At 36.1% G+C, this 17514-nt stretch overlaps 1 protein-coding gene across 2 annotated transcripts in view; it reads right to left on the bottom strand.

Annotated features, from left to right (window-relative positions):
* LOC113521010 (uncharacterized) overlaps positions 1-17514 on the bottom strand; it is a 397978-nt gene that overhangs the window by 70288 nt on the left and 310176 nt on the right. For both annotated transcript variants that reach the window (XM_052893731.1, XM_052893732.1), the window contains exon 3: positions 13111-13189. The gene's annotated coding sequence lies outside the window, so the exon portion shown is untranslated. The remainder of the gene's footprint in view (positions 1-13110; positions 13190-17514) is intronic.

Genomic DNA, 17514 nt, shown 5'->3' with positions numbered 1-17514 from the left:
ATATTACCCATGCCTATTAATATGTTTGTTTGTACGGTAAGGATAAAGTCGGATTAGTTGGACTATGGTGGCGAATTCGACGTGATTCAACCATTATGGTTTCTAAAGGGACTGCTTGACTAGGTTTATTGCCTGTAATTACTAATAAACTACATTACTAACAATCCCCTCTGTTTTCCTATACCCTATTATCCACGAAAAAAAAAAAAAATATATATATATATATATATATATATATATATATATATATATATATATATATATATATATATATATATAAATTATTTTAACATTTTTTTTAACATTTAAAATGCAATACTAATTTTTATTGTATATATAATTTCTACTATCATATTTATATAATAAGTATTTAAATATAATTAAAAAAAACACAATTTACTATTATTACAAATATCGAGCAAAGTTCGGTCATCCAGGTACTATATTAATAAATATATATATATATACATGTGAACATAAGCCCCCCCCCCGTCGCCTTGGGGGGATTTTCCAGTAGTCGCCACGCTTGGCAAGTGGATTGACGACCGCAATAAGACTATGGAGATGTTTCAAATGGGACGCTACTGTCCATCCCTCACCTTCCATTACTCGCCTCTTACTACACCCATGGGAAAGGATGGGGTGGCATATTCTATAATGAGACCACACGACTAAGTATAAATCGTCACAAACTTCCAAGCACTTTTACTAAATTGCACATTTATAATACTAAAATTAATAAATACAGGTTAGGTTAGTGAATTTACAGGGTACAGAGGAATAACACCTGAGTTCTCAGGAATGGCAACGCATGGGAAATATCATGGGTGAAACAGTATACTCTGTTATGTCTATGCTAGTGCTCATGTCTATAGGCGACGGTTACCACTTTCCATCAGGTGGGCCGTCAACTTGTTTGCCATTCCGAGTTGTATAAAAAAAAATAGGTCGGTAGTTAGCACAAAATATTAAATATTCTATTACTATTTATCATTCCTTAGACAAAACTAATTAATTCCGAGACTAATTGTTCCGCACCATCCCGGGGGTTACCTGAAAGAGATTGGTATTACGGATAATAAGGCCCATTGTTTCCCCCATCGCAATAAATAATAATAATAAATAAGTCCGCCCTTTAGCACCATAAATTCGCCTGTGTTCTATTATGGTTCTTATGGTTTTACTAACTTTTCGTTCGTTATATGCACGTGTTAGATATTTATTTTAAATATATATTAATTTTCTTAAACATCTTGTGTTTTTTTTATGGGTGAAAATGGTATGGTAACCTCGCCTGCGCTAACGGGATACGCTGGCGGAGCACCAGTGAAGGGTGATCGATGATAATGAAAAACAGGCCAGTTAGTCCATCATGATGAATTCATCAGGAATTAATCATGATAGTTTCCAGGGGGAACCGCGAGGAGGTCGACCTGGTTGGGTATATTGCCAGCAATGGGATTCTTAATTTTCATTACTAACAATCTCTTTCCCCTCAAACATCTTGTGTTAAAATATGTACCTACATTTATTAATAACAATCAGACTAACTACTTTAAATATAATGTAACGTTAAAATTGTTATTATACCATATTTGGTAATAAATTATTCTTGTAATGTATATAGAACACTAATTTATATTTTAATTGATTTTATAATTATTTATTGTCATGACACTCGAATAAAAAGTAATGAAATTGTAAGAGCACGTGGTCTCGCTGACTTGTTCACTCGAATTCGGCCGTGTAGATGTTAAAGATTGTTATTTGGGTGGGGAGACACTTCTTGTGAAGTGTCTCCCCACTATACTCTTGTTCTATCTATTTAGTTCTGTTATTGGTGTGGTCTCGGTATGGAATAGGCCACCCCTTCCTTTGCATGGGTGTCGTGACTGTGATCTAAGCGATCTTAATAGTCGACGGATGAGCAGCAGCGTCCCTCTTTAAACACCATCAAAGCCTAATTGAGGTTGCCAATTCGCCTGCTAAGCGTGGAAACTACTGGCAAAACTCTCCCAAAAGAAGGTTTACGTTCAGCAATAGACAATTAATGGCTGAAATTATAATGGCTGAAATTATAATGGCTGAAATAATAATGATGTTTCAATAAAGATATAACGCTATTGTGTACCAAATTTCATACAAACGCGTTCAGTAGTTTTTGCGTGATAAATTAACAAACATCCATTTTTACATTAATTATTACAAACTTTAGCATTTGTAATAATAGTAGCATTTGTTAAAGGGGAATTTAAAAAAAATATATTTTCATAGCACCCAAAGGTACAGTAGGAAGTTGTTCAAAGAAGTTGCTTTTATAAGATTTATTGCTAAAGTTACAATTTCTTTTGTCAAAAGAGACAGGAAAGGGAAGGTAATGCAAATTTAATTACTTTTCTTTAATTCCTTGTTTTAATATTTAGTTTTTTTATTTATTTATTTATTTAATCCTAAGGTCGTTAGCCATTTCGGTGATGAACTAGTCTACGTAATTTGTTTATAAAAAATTGTATATTTAATACAAAAATCCACAGATCCAAAAAAAAAAACAACTTACATGCTAAGTCTCTTATAAATACAGTCAATAACAGATTTTAATTTATACAAATGAATATTATAATTCTAAAGCAAGGTAGGCAAGTTAGAGTGGGTGTATGCAAGTAATATTAGTACATGTATGAAAGAAACCATGTAAAATAATGAGTGACCATAAAGTCATGTTAATTAATATACAAAATAAATAAAATCAAGGTTGCTACAATTCAGAAACGACAGTACGAGCTTAGATTATATAGATAGAAAGTGTTCATACAAACACTTTGCCTTCATACTAGCTGTATCCCACAGCATCGCTCACGCGAATTAGTATTTTAAAAGTTAGGATATAACCTGTCGTATCGTATCAACTGTTAACTGTCTACTGATGAACATAGGTTCCTTCCATGAAGAAGGTTTTGCCAATAGTTGCCACGCTTGGCAAGTTGTTTAGCAACCGCAATTAGACTTTTAATGATGTTTTAAAACGGACGCTGCTACCCATACATCGACCATTTATGAATCACTACTTAGAGTATCCTATCTAATAAGTTAGAGCATAACCTATTCGTGTACTAAATTTCATTGAAATGCGATCAGCAGTTTTACCGTTAAAGAGTAACAAACATCCTTACAAACTTTCGCAATTTTAGTATTAACAAAATATGATTCCGAGAATCGTTCCTATCGATTCTGTTAACCATAATCACTATAAACCAACATAAACGATGATAGAAAAAAATCATGCTACATAAAACCGGTTCGATCTGGAAACGGCAAACGAGTACCTTTTATTAGGTCGCGTAATACACAGGGGTCGTTTGATCCTCTTCACAAATGAGGAGTTACCGAACGGCCCCCGAAACGGAATGAACCAGAAAAATCTTATTGCTATCATAACCTGCTATAATCAGTTATGGTATACACTCAGGTCACGTATTTATAATGCTGCGGCCACATCGACGGAATTCGGCGAAGATTTAATTTGTTGTGTAGTCAAGCGATCCGTCATTAGCGAATTATCAAATCGATTTTTTATACTATAGGTACTTCGAAATTTTTATTAAAATGATAAAATTCATCTTTTTTGGTCTCACTTGTGATTACGCAGACAAGCAGCTATGCTTTAATAAAGGGCTGTGTTTTAAAAAGAGCGAGTAATATTAATAAAATTACAAGATATGGAAATATAACGTTTTGTCAGCAATTAATGATTATAGGCGACAACAACGACTTTTTGTACATAGAGTCATCAACTTGGATAACTATCTACTAAACTTACTAGATCATATAGTGAAGAAATTCTATCATTTTCATACTGACGATGGAAGATTTGGTATCTCATTCTGCTTAACAATCGTTGTATTAATTATCACTGTAGTAAAATTTTTATTGTACATAATTCACATTGAATACATTAAATGATTTAGTAATCATATGCTTCTAATGCACTCCAAATCCACATAAGCACAAGTTATTCAAATTGAATTTCTTGTATTTCATCAGTGACTTGCTTGGTTGCTTAACTGTATGCCTTGCCTTGCAGTAATATTTGCATGGCTGTGTTCTAGTTTGAAGGATAAATTATGGCAATGAAATTAAAAGGTACAAAGGCATAATACAATGCAGAAATCATAAGTGATACAGTATATTCTGTCACATCTATGGTATTGTTCATATCTATAGGTGTCGGTTACTACTTTCCATCAGGTGGGCTGTTAGCTTGATTGCTATTGCTATTGCTATAAATAAGTTGCATTAAAAATAAATCCTGAACGAAGTTTAGCCATTAAATTATTTATTATAAATTTATTATATTTTTTTTATTGTACTTGAAAAGAAAAGATACAGCGATTAGTTTAATAACTTGTTAGCAATAGTGGGCTTATTTTTATATATAATTCTTTAAAGAATTCAACAAAACTTGGTCGAAAGATAATATAGACATGTTCGTCGTAGATCGAGCACAGAATTATGTTCGCAACACGAATCTTCGTCGAATATCTAGCCGTAGCATAGACAATATGATTTACAATGAACGAGAAGGGATAAAGGTTATTCCTGGCTTGTTGTACCATTTATTATTATTATTACACTGCCCAATTTAGGACTCAGTAGCTAAATTGTAAAATGAAATAGATACATTTCCGAAACTACAGCAGAATCACGTAATAATGTTTTGAAAAATATTTTGTATAAACCTGCTTAAATAAAGTTACTGAAACCATTGGGTCGTATAAAATATTACAGTGTTTATATGAAATAACACATTACTACGTATTTATAAATACGCACTTCCTAATTAAAATATGACAATCCACCTATTGTACTGTTAAATTGAAATTCGAGTCTAATTAGCTGATGTCACACGATTTTGGCGGATTTATCGAACCATAAATTGTACGGAACCACGACACAAAAACAAATACACAGGTATTATATTCTATTCTATAATTACAAAGCCTGTTATTTGTAGAAAGTCGATTATACTAACATTAGCTTGTCCCAAATAATAAATAGGTTGAAATTATCTTGTAACAGAACAAACTAATAGGGTTCGAACCCATATCATTTAGTGATATAGTGAAGTATAATATGGGGGGAAAGGGATTGTTAGTAATGGGGTCTAATAGCCCCGTTGCTAGCAATATACCCTCTCAGGTCGACTTCCACGTGGTTCCCTCTGGAAACCATCATGGTTAATTCTTGTCGAATTGATCATGGTGAGCCAACTGACCTGCATTCATTCTCACCTATCTTGTACCACTGGTGCCTCGTCGGTGTATACCGATAGCACGGGCGGGGTTACCATTCCATTATCACCCGTTAAAAAAAAGTATATTTTATACCTTTATGGAAGGATACTATATATTCTGTCGTGTGGTTCCGATATAGAACAAGCTACCGTTTCTCGTGGAAGTCATAAGGGGTGGTTAAAGGAACTTAAAAGTCGAGGGATGGGCAAACAAGCTGACGGCCCACCTGATGGAAAGTGGTAACCGTCGCCTATAGACATGAGCAGTACCATGGACATAACAGAGTATACTGTTACGCCCATGATACCCCGCATGCGTTGCCATTTCTGAAGACTCACGTGTTATTCCTCTGTACCCTGTAAATTCACTGCTATATCCCACCATTCCAACCGAAACACAGCCATGTAAACACAACTGTTTCACGGTAAAAACACGAATGGTTAAACAGAGGTGTTCAAGCAAACGACTTTTGTATACAGTCTGTTTGGTTACCGCAGTTAGGCTTTCGTGATGTTTTAAGAGGGACGCTACTGCCCATGTCTCGGCCGTTATGATCGTTTAGCCGCCTCTTACAGTATCCACGGAAAATAAAAGGGTGGCTCATTCTGTGCCGGTACTACACGGTAATCAGGTCAATACGAAAAGGATAAATAAGTACTTCAAAAATTAATTATATAGAAACAAACTTCAAACAATTCTGATAATGGCGCGAACGTATAAGAACCTTGCAACGGGCAGGTGGAGATTGTTAAATTCAAGAGGTGAATTTTAAGTGTGCAGAAGAGTCTTCAGTTTTGAGGATAAATTACTATAGCGATAAGCTTTATGCTGCTTCATTAATATTTAGTACTAGCTTGTTGTCCACTGCTTCAAATTCGTAGATGCGTAAATTTGGAAAACAAAAATAAAAAAACAACAAAATAGATTACTTCCAAATTGAGTAGTAGATAAAATATACAAGAGATTTTAAGGTACAATTTCAGCAACACAAAAGTGAAAACTGCATACGGTTTTTTAATAACATCGCAACATACAGACAAGCAGACAGAATAATACTATACATGTAGAATTCAGGATTCTTGCTCAAGAAGTTAAAGAGGGAGACTGTACAAAAGTCGATTGCTTGGGTACCTCTGTCGCATTCGTGTTTCAACCGTGAAGCAGTTGTGTTTACATGGCTGTGTTTCGGTTGGAATGGTGGGATATGGCGTGAATTTACAGGGTACCGAGGAATAACACCTGAGTCCTCAGGAATAGCAACGCATGGGGAGGTATTATGGGCCAAACAGAATACTCTGTTATGTCCGTGGTACTGCTCATGTCTATAGGCGACGGTTACCACTTTCCATCAGGTGCACCGTCAGCTAGTTTGCCATTCTAAGTTGTATAAAAAAGAAAATACTTATAAACGTTCAAGTATCTCAAATAGATGGTTGTTTCATACGCGACCATGTCCCCCGCCTTAAACCGCTCGCCCTGAAACTGTCAAACTCACGTAACACTCTATTAACAAGCACAACAAATAAGGTCCTTTACATTTTATACTTGCGACATGTAAACGGATTTATGTTAATTAATACTTTGGGAGAACTCCGACGGTATCAATATTAAGTTTCATTTTGTGCTCGCAAAACAAAGAACTGCCTGAGGGGTGACACGAATTGATGTTATATTTCTGTTATAATTAGTTCTTGTTATTTGATATGTTGAATTTTAGGTTATAAAGATTTTAAGAAAGATTTCTCTGTGCTGACTGTACACAAGCAAGCGTAGTGAGGCAACCACGTTAAACCGCGGGATATCGTTAAGGTAACGCATAGGATCTATGAAATGATGGTATAACGTACAACGTACTAAAAAAAAAACAAATCAATGTTATAACCCTAGCATAGTTTACATACAAAATTATATTAATGGTATTTAACCCGACTTCAGTTATTTCTGAGCCGCTTCTAATGCCTTTGGCAGACTACTAATAAAAATAGCAATGATGCTTATTATATTGTTATTAATATATAATAAAACTGTATAAGTATAATATCTTGCATTTATAATTGTATTTCAGTCGTAAATTGTCCACTGTTGGACATAAGGCTTCCCCATAAGGGGAGTTTTGCCAGTAGTTGCTTGACAGGCGAGTTGGGAATCGCAGTTAGACTTTTGGAGAAGTTTTAAGATGGACGCTACTGCCCATCCCTTGCCCTCCTTCATTTGTCTCTTACTACGCCCACAGAAAAGGAAAGTGTGGCCCATTGTATGCCGGGGCACACACGGCGATATATTTTTGCATGCTATTCTGTAGTCGTAAATAGCTAAATAGGCTTGAAACTTTATGTAATATAAGATTACCGATACCTACCCTATTTAATGCAAATAAATTTATTATATTACTAGCTGGCTCGGCAAACGTTGTTTTACCATATACATTATTTCGAGAACTATACATGAAAATTTATCATACTACAATTATTATATTCGATCGTTATCTTGCAACCCTATTGCGGAATTTAAAAATAGCGATTAAAAAACAGGAGTTGATTGTAAAAGCGTGAAAATTTGAATTTGTATGTGTTTTTCAATGCTAAATCATAGTAAAATAAAAATAAAGAATTTTGTCGAAAAATTAAAAAAAAATATTTCGGGGTGGGTCACCCTTATCATTGAGAGGTATGAAAAATAGATGTTGGCCAATTCTCAGACCTACCCAATATGCACACAAAATTTCATAAAAATCGCTAAAGTCGTTTCGGAGGAGTTTGGTAACAAACACCGCGACACGTGAATTTTATATATTAGATAAATATATATACGATTTTATTTCTTACTTCTTAGCAGTCTAATTGTTTAATCATTTGTTTTGAAATATGGCACATATTTGGGATGGAGAACGTAGATTAAAACTAGTTTTAACAAAAAAATCTAGAATCTAAAACTGCAAAGCGTTATCGGAAACTCATTTGCAATATAGTTTTTGTTTTCCGCCCATTATCTGCGCATCAGACGAGCGCTGGATAAAGATTTGTTTTCAATTATCGCTTTATTATCTGTAAATAACGAATAGGGTTGTCACTCGTCCTTATCAAAACATGCAAACGAGGTTACAGAGCGCGCATTATCTTATCTAACCTCGGCTTGTTTCCGAAATCGCGTCAATAAAGTAGCATTTTCATTGATATAATAAATTGTATTTGACCCCTTTTTGGTAGCTTATACAGGGTGGTAGCAAAATTATTAGTTGTACTATCAGCCGTTTATTCTCCACTGCTGAACATAGACTTCCTAATAACCCCCTTATTTTTTGCCAATAGTTGCCAAACTTGGCAGGCGAGTTGGCAACGGTTGGTTTTTGTTGATATTTTAGGAGGACCCCCTGCTGCTCCTCATTACACCATAAGCTTCCTTAGTCACCTCTTACGACACCTACGGAAAAGGAAGGAATAAGGGCGGTCCTCCACCGTGCGTTTTTCAAGGCACTTTCTTCCATGCATAACCACTCTTTGGTATCAACTTCCAGAAGCAGTATATCCGAACCGATACGACATCATAACCTTCAAGAAAAGAGCACATTCCTTTTTAAAAGGCCGGCGGCACACCTGCAATGCTTCTGGTGTTGCGGGTGCTCATTGGCAGCGGTAGTCGCTTATCATCAGGTGAGCTGCATGCTCGTTTGCCCCCTGGATTTAGATGGAATAAATATGATTATTTTCCAAGAAGGGAAAGGGCTTCTGGCTGCTTATTAAAGGTACACGACTAAGACAAGGTTGGTAATAACGTATATTTCAAAAGATTAACAATTTACTGATAACTGCCAATTAATGTGAGATAACTATGAACTTGTGTACTAAATATCAGAGAAAATTAACATAGAAATGGTGGGGCGACACATTCACATGGCTGTGTTTCGGTTTGAAGGGTGGGATATGGCGTGAATTTACAGGGTACAGAGGAATAACACCCGAGTCCTCAGGAATGGCAACGCATGGGGGTATCATGGGCGAAACAGTACACTCTGTTATGTCCATGGTACTGCTCATGTTTATAGGCGACGGTTACCGCTTTCCATCAGGTGGGCCGTCAGCTTGTTTGCCATTCTAAGTTGTATAAAAAAACGTGCAGTGGTAAATTGGCAATTGTTAAACCTCTTAATAAACAATTTTCTTATTGCACTGCACACACAAACATAAATATGAGACCATATTGCGCACTTGTGCAGCTTAAAGCTCTGCTAAGATTCTGGGAAGAGCATTAAATAATTCTGGGGTAGGCACGGCGCAACTGGCTTCCCCTTAATTTTTTTTTATTACTTATTACATTTATTTATTTATTTTAAATGAATACTTTATTTTAAATGAATATAATAGTTTATATATAATAATTTAGTTTAAATGAATAGAATTTTACTTATTACATTTATTTATTTATTATTACTTATTACAACTTAGAATGGCAAACAAGCTAACGGCCCACCTGATGGAAAGTGGCCATATCCCATCCTTCAAACCGGAACACAGCCATGCAAACACAACTGCTTCATGGCAGAAACATGAATGGAATAGAGGTATACGACTAGACTCTAGCTATTTAGGGGAGAAAGGGATTGTTAGTAATGGAGACTGGAATCCCATTGCTAGCAATATACCCAACCAGGTCGACCTCCACGCGGTTCCCCCTGGAAACTATCATGGTTAATTCCTGATGAATTCATCATGATGGGCTAACTGGCCTGTTTTCATTCTCATCTATCATCCTTCACTGGTGCTCCGTAATCAGTAAATTCACGCGATATACCACCCTTCAAACCGAAACACAGCCATGCAAACACAGCTGCTTCACGGTTGAAACACGAATGGGACAGAGGTACTCAAGCAATCGACTTTTCTACAAAGTTTCCCTCTGGTAAATAATAACTTTGATTTCACTTGGCATATTATTCGAATATTTAGTATTACTTTAAATTTGAAGACTCTAGAAAATTGTTTGTATGTAGTTTTCATGACATTTGTATCTTTGTATGTAGTCTTTTACCTTTTTATGCTGCCAAGCAACTTACCTGTATTTATTTATTTAACTCTTTATTGCACCATAAATAAAAATATACAATGACAAGTGAATAATTTAAATGAAATACAGTAACATAAATACAGATTGAAATATACACATAAAGGTACAAAGGTCTTATCGCTAGGGCAATCTCTTACAGACAACTTTTGGTTAAAGGAGAACAGATAGAAGTGAGCATGTATCATAATATCAACCTTTAATTGTCCATTACTAAAGATAAACCTCCCCCTTGGGGGGTATTGCCAGTAGTTGCCACGTTTGGCAGACGGATTGGCAACCGCAGTTAGAGTTTAGAGATGTTTGAAGCGAAATGCTGCTGCCCATCCCTCGCCCTCTCTTAATCACCTCTTATAGGGGGGAAAGGGATTGTTAGTAATGGAGACTGAGAATCCCATTGCTAGCAATATATCCAACCAGGTCGACCTCCTCGCGGTTCTCCCTGGAAACTATCATGGTTAATTCCTGGTGAATTCATCATGATGGACTAACTGGCCTGTTTTCATTCTCATCTATCACCCTTCACTGGTGCTCGGCCAGCGTATCCCGTTAGCGCGGACGGGGTTACCATTCCATTTTCATCCAACAAAAAAAAACGAGTATATATTGACTATAATTTCTGCACTCCTTGGTTATTTTATTACTTTCTCCAACCATTGAGAGTGCAGGCATGAATATAACTCGTATCTCACATTTAATTACTTGCCTGTGACAACCCTATCCATATTCAAGGAACAGCGCACCTAAACCCGAATACACAATGAAGTAGCAAATAACGCCTGCTCGCTAAGTACTGTATTATGTTCGAGTCTTAAAGGGTTATTCGCAATAACGAGGCAAGTTTAAGCTGTTGGTCTGAGATGTGATTCATTATGGACCGACACATTGAGTGCATAAATGTCTAGGGTTGTCAATAACAACTAAATAATATTATAAATGTAAAAATGTGTGTAATACACATCTATATACTGTTTTGTATTTGGTAAATATTTGTATATGCATTAAACATTTCCTAACGTAATATCCTTCTACCCTCCTTCCCTATCAAATCTGGGATCACATTGGGGGGTAAATGGACAAAATCAGTCTATAATCCAACTGCGTATCGAGCTGATCAAGTGCCGCCAAGATCACGAAAAATCTCCGCCAGTTGCGAATTATTCAATCGGTCGCGATGTCCGCGCAACATACAGTGACATCTTATGCAAATCAACAAAAGTGTTGGATAATTTGAGGAGAGAACGAGAACGCGTACAAAAGACCTACACGCGGGGACTAAGGGAACCAGGTTTGTCCTTTACCCTTCTTTTTATCCAACAGTATTATTCTTTAAGTGGTACAGTAAAGAGTAAATAAATAAATTTATATTCTCTTGCCTAACATGCTTCAGGTACCCATTATAAATAACATCGACCTTTTATTGCCCATGTATATGCCAATAAGGCATATACTACACAAGATAGGTCTATCTTCGGACACACTGTGCAGACTGTGCGGGGAGAAATCGGAATCCATGGAACACTTGATGTGCAACTGCGATTCGTTGGCAAGTATGCGTATGAGTTTACTGGGAACAGCTTATCCAGAGCCAGGGGACTACAGATATCTTAAACCGCGGGATATCGTTAGGGTAAAACATAGGATCTATGAAATGATGGTATAAGGCAGGGGAAAGCACGAAAGATCCGTATGGGTCGACGTGCATCGGCTTAGCTGACCCCATATGCGAAAAATAAGATAAGGTAAGATTTATTGACCATATACTCTGGTCAAAATATGTACTGGAGTCTTGCACAATATAATTGTTCGCTTCGAAAATTGCAATATAACTGGCCACTAATAAAATCAAATATTATCATGTTCTATAAAAAAAATATATTCTTCATTTATTTATTTATTATTAAAATATAATTTTTATTATATTATATTCTCCAGACGGTTTAAAATAATATTTTTTCCTGTAGTTTTTGCACCTTCACGCGAGTTTTGTAAAGATACCGCCATAGAAATAATTAAACTATATATATATATATATATATATATATATATATATATATATATATATATATATATATATGCTGCTTCCTGGTTAGGCCGCAGATAGAATTTAGACACGTTTTAAGAGGGATACTGCTTCCCATTCCTCGATCATTAAGTTCCCTTAGTCGCCTCTTACGACACCCACGGGAATGGCAGGGGTGGCCTATTCTATGCCGGGACCACATGTCCAATATAAACAATCAATCTACATAAATATGCCGTTATCAATAAAGTATGTTTTTGTTTCTTTTTTTATGCAACTTAGAATGCCAACAAGCTGACGGCCCACCTGATTGGAAGTGGTAACCGTCGCCTATAGACATGAGCAGTACCATGGACATAACAGAGTACTCGTATACTGTTTCGCCCACGATACCTCCCATGCGTTGCCATTCCTAAGGACTCAGATGTTATTCCTCTGTACCCTTTCTTTTAAGGGTTAAAATGTTTATATATATATATTTTTTTAATGGGTGGAAATGGATTGGTAACCCCGCCCGCGCTATTGGTGTACACCGACGAGGCACCAGTGGAAGATGATAGGTGAGAATGAATGCAGGTTAGTTGGCCCACCATGACGACTTCGACAAGAATTAAACATGATGGTTTCCAGGGGCAACCGCGTGGAGGTCGACCTGAGAGGGTATATTAAATGTTTATATTCATTCCTGTTAAATATAGTACTGCAGATTTTAATGAATTTAACTGAAGAATGACTTACCTTTTTACTGATTTACATTAATCTGTCTATTGGTGATGCAGTCGGTCAGTTGCAAGAGATGAGGATACACGTTTGCGATCTGAAAAGAGATATATTTTAATATTAATACGTTATTCATAAAAAAAAAAAAAACAGATGTAAGGGAAGGATACATAATCTTTACAGAAAAAACTTAATTGGTGACAAAACCGATTATTTCGATTTGGGGGGAAGGGATTGTTAGTAATGGAAACTGAGAATCCCATTGCTAGCAATATACTCAACCATGTCGACCCTACTCGCGGTTCCCCCTGGAAACTATCATGGTTAATTCCTGATGAATTCATCATGACGGGCTAACTGGCCTGTTTTCGTTCTCATCTATCACCCTTCACTGGTGCTCTGCCAGCGTATCCCATTAGCACAGGCGGGGTTACCATACCATTTTCACCCATCAAAAAAAAATTTCGATTTCAAAATTAAATTTTTATAGGTTAAAAATACTTTACACAAATCATGATAGGATTTGATTAGAATAACCCCGCCGTGTCTAATAGACCTCTCCTGCTGAGGAGGTTTTACTAATGGCTAGTACATTTATCACATCGGCGGGTTATACGAAGCAAATCCTATTATGATTTACGAACAGCAGAGTTGTTGATCTCCCTAGTGCTAGCTGAATAGCTATAGACGATGGAAATATCTTTTTATTTATATATATATATATATATATATATATATATATATATATATATATATATATATATATATATACAATAACTAAATCATTTAGCGGTACTCATTTAAAAACCATTAAAAAACTAGGAAAAAATAAACATAACTGACAATTGAATCCGTCATAATTAAAATGGATCATTAATATAACCATTATAATGGTTAACAATAGAGCAAACTGAACAAACAAAAATTTTAATTGCATTTCCCAAAAAAAAAATCAGATAATTATTTCAACGGTGTGCCAACCCTATATTTACGAGAGCGCTCGCGACGTTATTGTTTCAGTGTCATACTCGCTTGTTCGGTGCTGTTTATGCAAAATAATGAATTCGTCCTCTCTCTCTCGACTCTTAAATGTACATTTTCAAAATATTATAACACATTTCTTATAGAGTCACTTTATTAAGATTGTTTTCCAGTGACATAAGAAATATATGAAAAGATATAAGCAACCAGTCTACTTGGAAAGTCACCGCTCACTTTGAACAAACTAGTAGATAAAAATTGACATATTTATTTATTTAACTCTTTATTGTATCAAAAACATAAAAATATGCAGTTATAATTAGAAATTTCAAATGAAATAAAGTCCAAATAAAATATATACCAATATAAAGGTACAAAAGGAGAGGGAGAGAGACTGTACAAAAGTCGATTGCTTGGGTACCTCTGTACCATTCGTGTTTCTGCCGTGAAGCAGTTGTGTTTGCATGGCTGTGTTTCGGTTTGAAGGGTGGGATATGGCGTGAATTTACAAGGTACAGAGAAATAACACCTGAGTCCTCCGGAATGGCAACCCACGAGGGGTATCATGGGCGAAACAGTATACTCTGTTACGTCCATGGTACTACTCAAGTCTATAGGCGATGGTTACCACTTTCCATCAGGTGGGGCGTCAGCTTGTTTGCCATTCTAAATTGCATAAAAAAAATTCTCATTGCTAATAATCGCTTCTCCATCGACATAAAGTATTAGCATCGCATTAGTGATGGAGTACGACCTTTATACTCAAGAAAGGGCCTCATTAATTCGCGGCTACCTATTTTCGAAGAGCGGTTAAAAAGCACCGCTTTAAGAATGTAAATCTTAGTGAAAATATTTTTCCTTCTATAAAACGACTCGTGTAAAAACTTTGCGGCGTACTATACTTATTCGCTTTATAGGTAGACGCGGTAATGTACAGTCGTCCACGAATGTTACCATTTGGTCGTTACTCTAAAATATTATATTCTCTTTTATATGGGAATGCTTAAAAGGGTTCCCAGGGGAGTTGTTTTAGGCGATCGGAATTTGTTTCGGGGTTGAATAATTTGCGATTGGGGAGGTGTTGAGGTCGTTACGGATAATCTTAGCTTAGATTTCTTATATCGATGCGGTTCTAATATTACTTAGTTTTGAGTTACATTATTATAAGTACATATATAGGCTGTAGCTCACTCATATATAAACGATATATCTCCTTTGGAAAACACACTATATTCTGAGGAGATAAAAAACGTCGCTACAAAAAAACATCTTAAAATTCCTATCATTGAATAAGCAGCGAACTTTAAAAAAGGGCGAGCACAAAAGAACATGGAAAGGTCGCAATGTCACAGGTTTTTTTGCCTGAAAAAAAGCCCATCTTTCAGTAATAATAAAATATAATTTTGTCACATTAGTAAGATTTTATTTAGCTTCAGGTATCTTAACACAACACGCGCGCAAAGACTGGGGCAACTGCTAGTGTTTTATGAAAATAAATCTACATAAATGTAGTCACAGAGACACAAAACATTCCATGACATATTGCAGCCGTGACAGAGTTCGTCACTTTATTGCAGTTGGTTTCGTATGTGCTAAATCTCCCGAAATGAAACTTTGGCCGGGACTCCAACATATAACTACGTTCACACCTCATTCGTTATTTTTACATTTTATTGGGACATACGGACATATTGTTTTTATAGAACAAACCAGAAAGAGACTTTGTAAAAAAGTCATTTGCCTGGGTATGTCTGCCCCATTCGTGTTTCTACCGTGAAGCAGTTTTGTTTTTTTATGGATGATAATGGAATGGTAATCATCTACGCTATCGGTATACACTGGCGGGGCACCAGTGAGTGGTGATAAGTGAGGACGAAACAGGTCAGTTATCCCACCGTGACGGAATTAATCACGATGGTTTCCGGAAGGAATCGCAAAGTCAACCTGATAGGGTTTATTGCTAGCTATGGAGTTACTATCCCTATTACTAACAATCTCTTTCCCCCCACCGTGAAGCAGTTGTATGTATATATATGTAAATATTTGTACAAAAGTCATTTGCTTGTACCTTTGTCCCATTCGTGTTTCTAACGTGGAGCAGTTGTGGTTGCATGACTGTGTTTCGGTTTGAAGGGTGGGATATGGCAGTGAATTTACAGGGTACAAAGGAATAACACCTGAGTCCTCAAGAACGGCAACGAATGGATATCATGGCCGAAACAGTATACTCTGTTATGTTCATAGTACTGCTTATGTCTATAGGCGACGGTTACCACTTTCCATCAGGTGAGTCGTCAGCTTGGTTGCCATTCTAAGTTGCATAAAAAAATCGATCTATCGATTTTTAATCGATACTCAATGATTACTAATACTACATAACCTAATAGTGTGTTTTGTATCCTAATCTGTATAAATGAAGACACGAATTAAAAGTTATTTACATAAAATACCACGATATCTGTCGGACTGTGTGTCACTCGCTAATGGCAGAATGTTACTGGCGTTCATATTTCAGTGAAACATACGCCCGGCGCAGGTAAAGTTATGCACGTAGAATGCAGGTCACATTTACATGACTCGTTCACACACAGTGATAGGGGTGGCACAGTATCTGTATTACTAACTGGCTATTAAATTATGTATGGATGAGTATACTCTATTTGCATTATACATTATAGGGAATAAGCAAGACGAATAAATGTAACGATATTGGGGGGGAAAGGAATTGTTAGCAATGGAGTTTGACAGCCCCATTGGTAGCAATATGCCTTATTAGGTCGACCTTCACATGGTTCCCCCTGGAAACCATCGTGAACAATTCTTGTTGAATTCGTCACGGTGGGCTAACTGACCTGCTTCATCCTCACCTATCATCCTTCACTGGTGCCCCGCCGGTGTATACCGATAGCGCGGGTGGGGTTACCATTCTATTATCATCCATTAAAAAAAAATGCAACGATACAGTTGTATAAGTACAGTAAGGCGGTCTTATTGCTGAGAGCAATCTTTTCAAGACAATCTTAGGGTAATGGATTAATTGTTTATTTAGTTATTCTTTATTGCATAATAAAACTTTGTGCAAATGGCGAGCTTAAAGCCATATGGCATTCTCTACCAGCTAACGATTGGGTAAAAACAGAAAGCGTATGAAGTGCAGATGTGGTGAAAATTATGTGACAATTATAGTAACATATTGAAATAATTATACATAATAATACACAAGAAATACACTACTTGTAATATATATATATGTATATATATATATCTAACTCTGTTTGGGTCATATATTACTTGCTCTTCTACTGCAGTTGTTTTATATATTTTATGTATATATTATTACTTTTTTTCTCTATTCAAAAATGCACCGCCTACGTATGTCTCTGTTCGCCCATTAGTTGACTGGTAGAGAACACCGTCCGGTGTTAACTCCGTCAAATGTAC

The sequence above is a fragment of the Galleria mellonella genome, unplaced genomic scaffold (assembly GCF_026898425.1).
Source record: "Galleria mellonella isolate WM207_F2 unplaced genomic scaffold, CSIRO_AGI_GalMel_v1 utg184, whole genome shotgun sequence".
Lineage (NCBI taxonomy): Eukaryota > Metazoa > Arthropoda > Insecta > Lepidoptera > Pyralidae > Galleria > Galleria mellonella.
The sequence above is the reverse complement of the archived record's forward strand: the minus strand, read 5'-3'. Positions and strand labels throughout refer to the sequence as shown.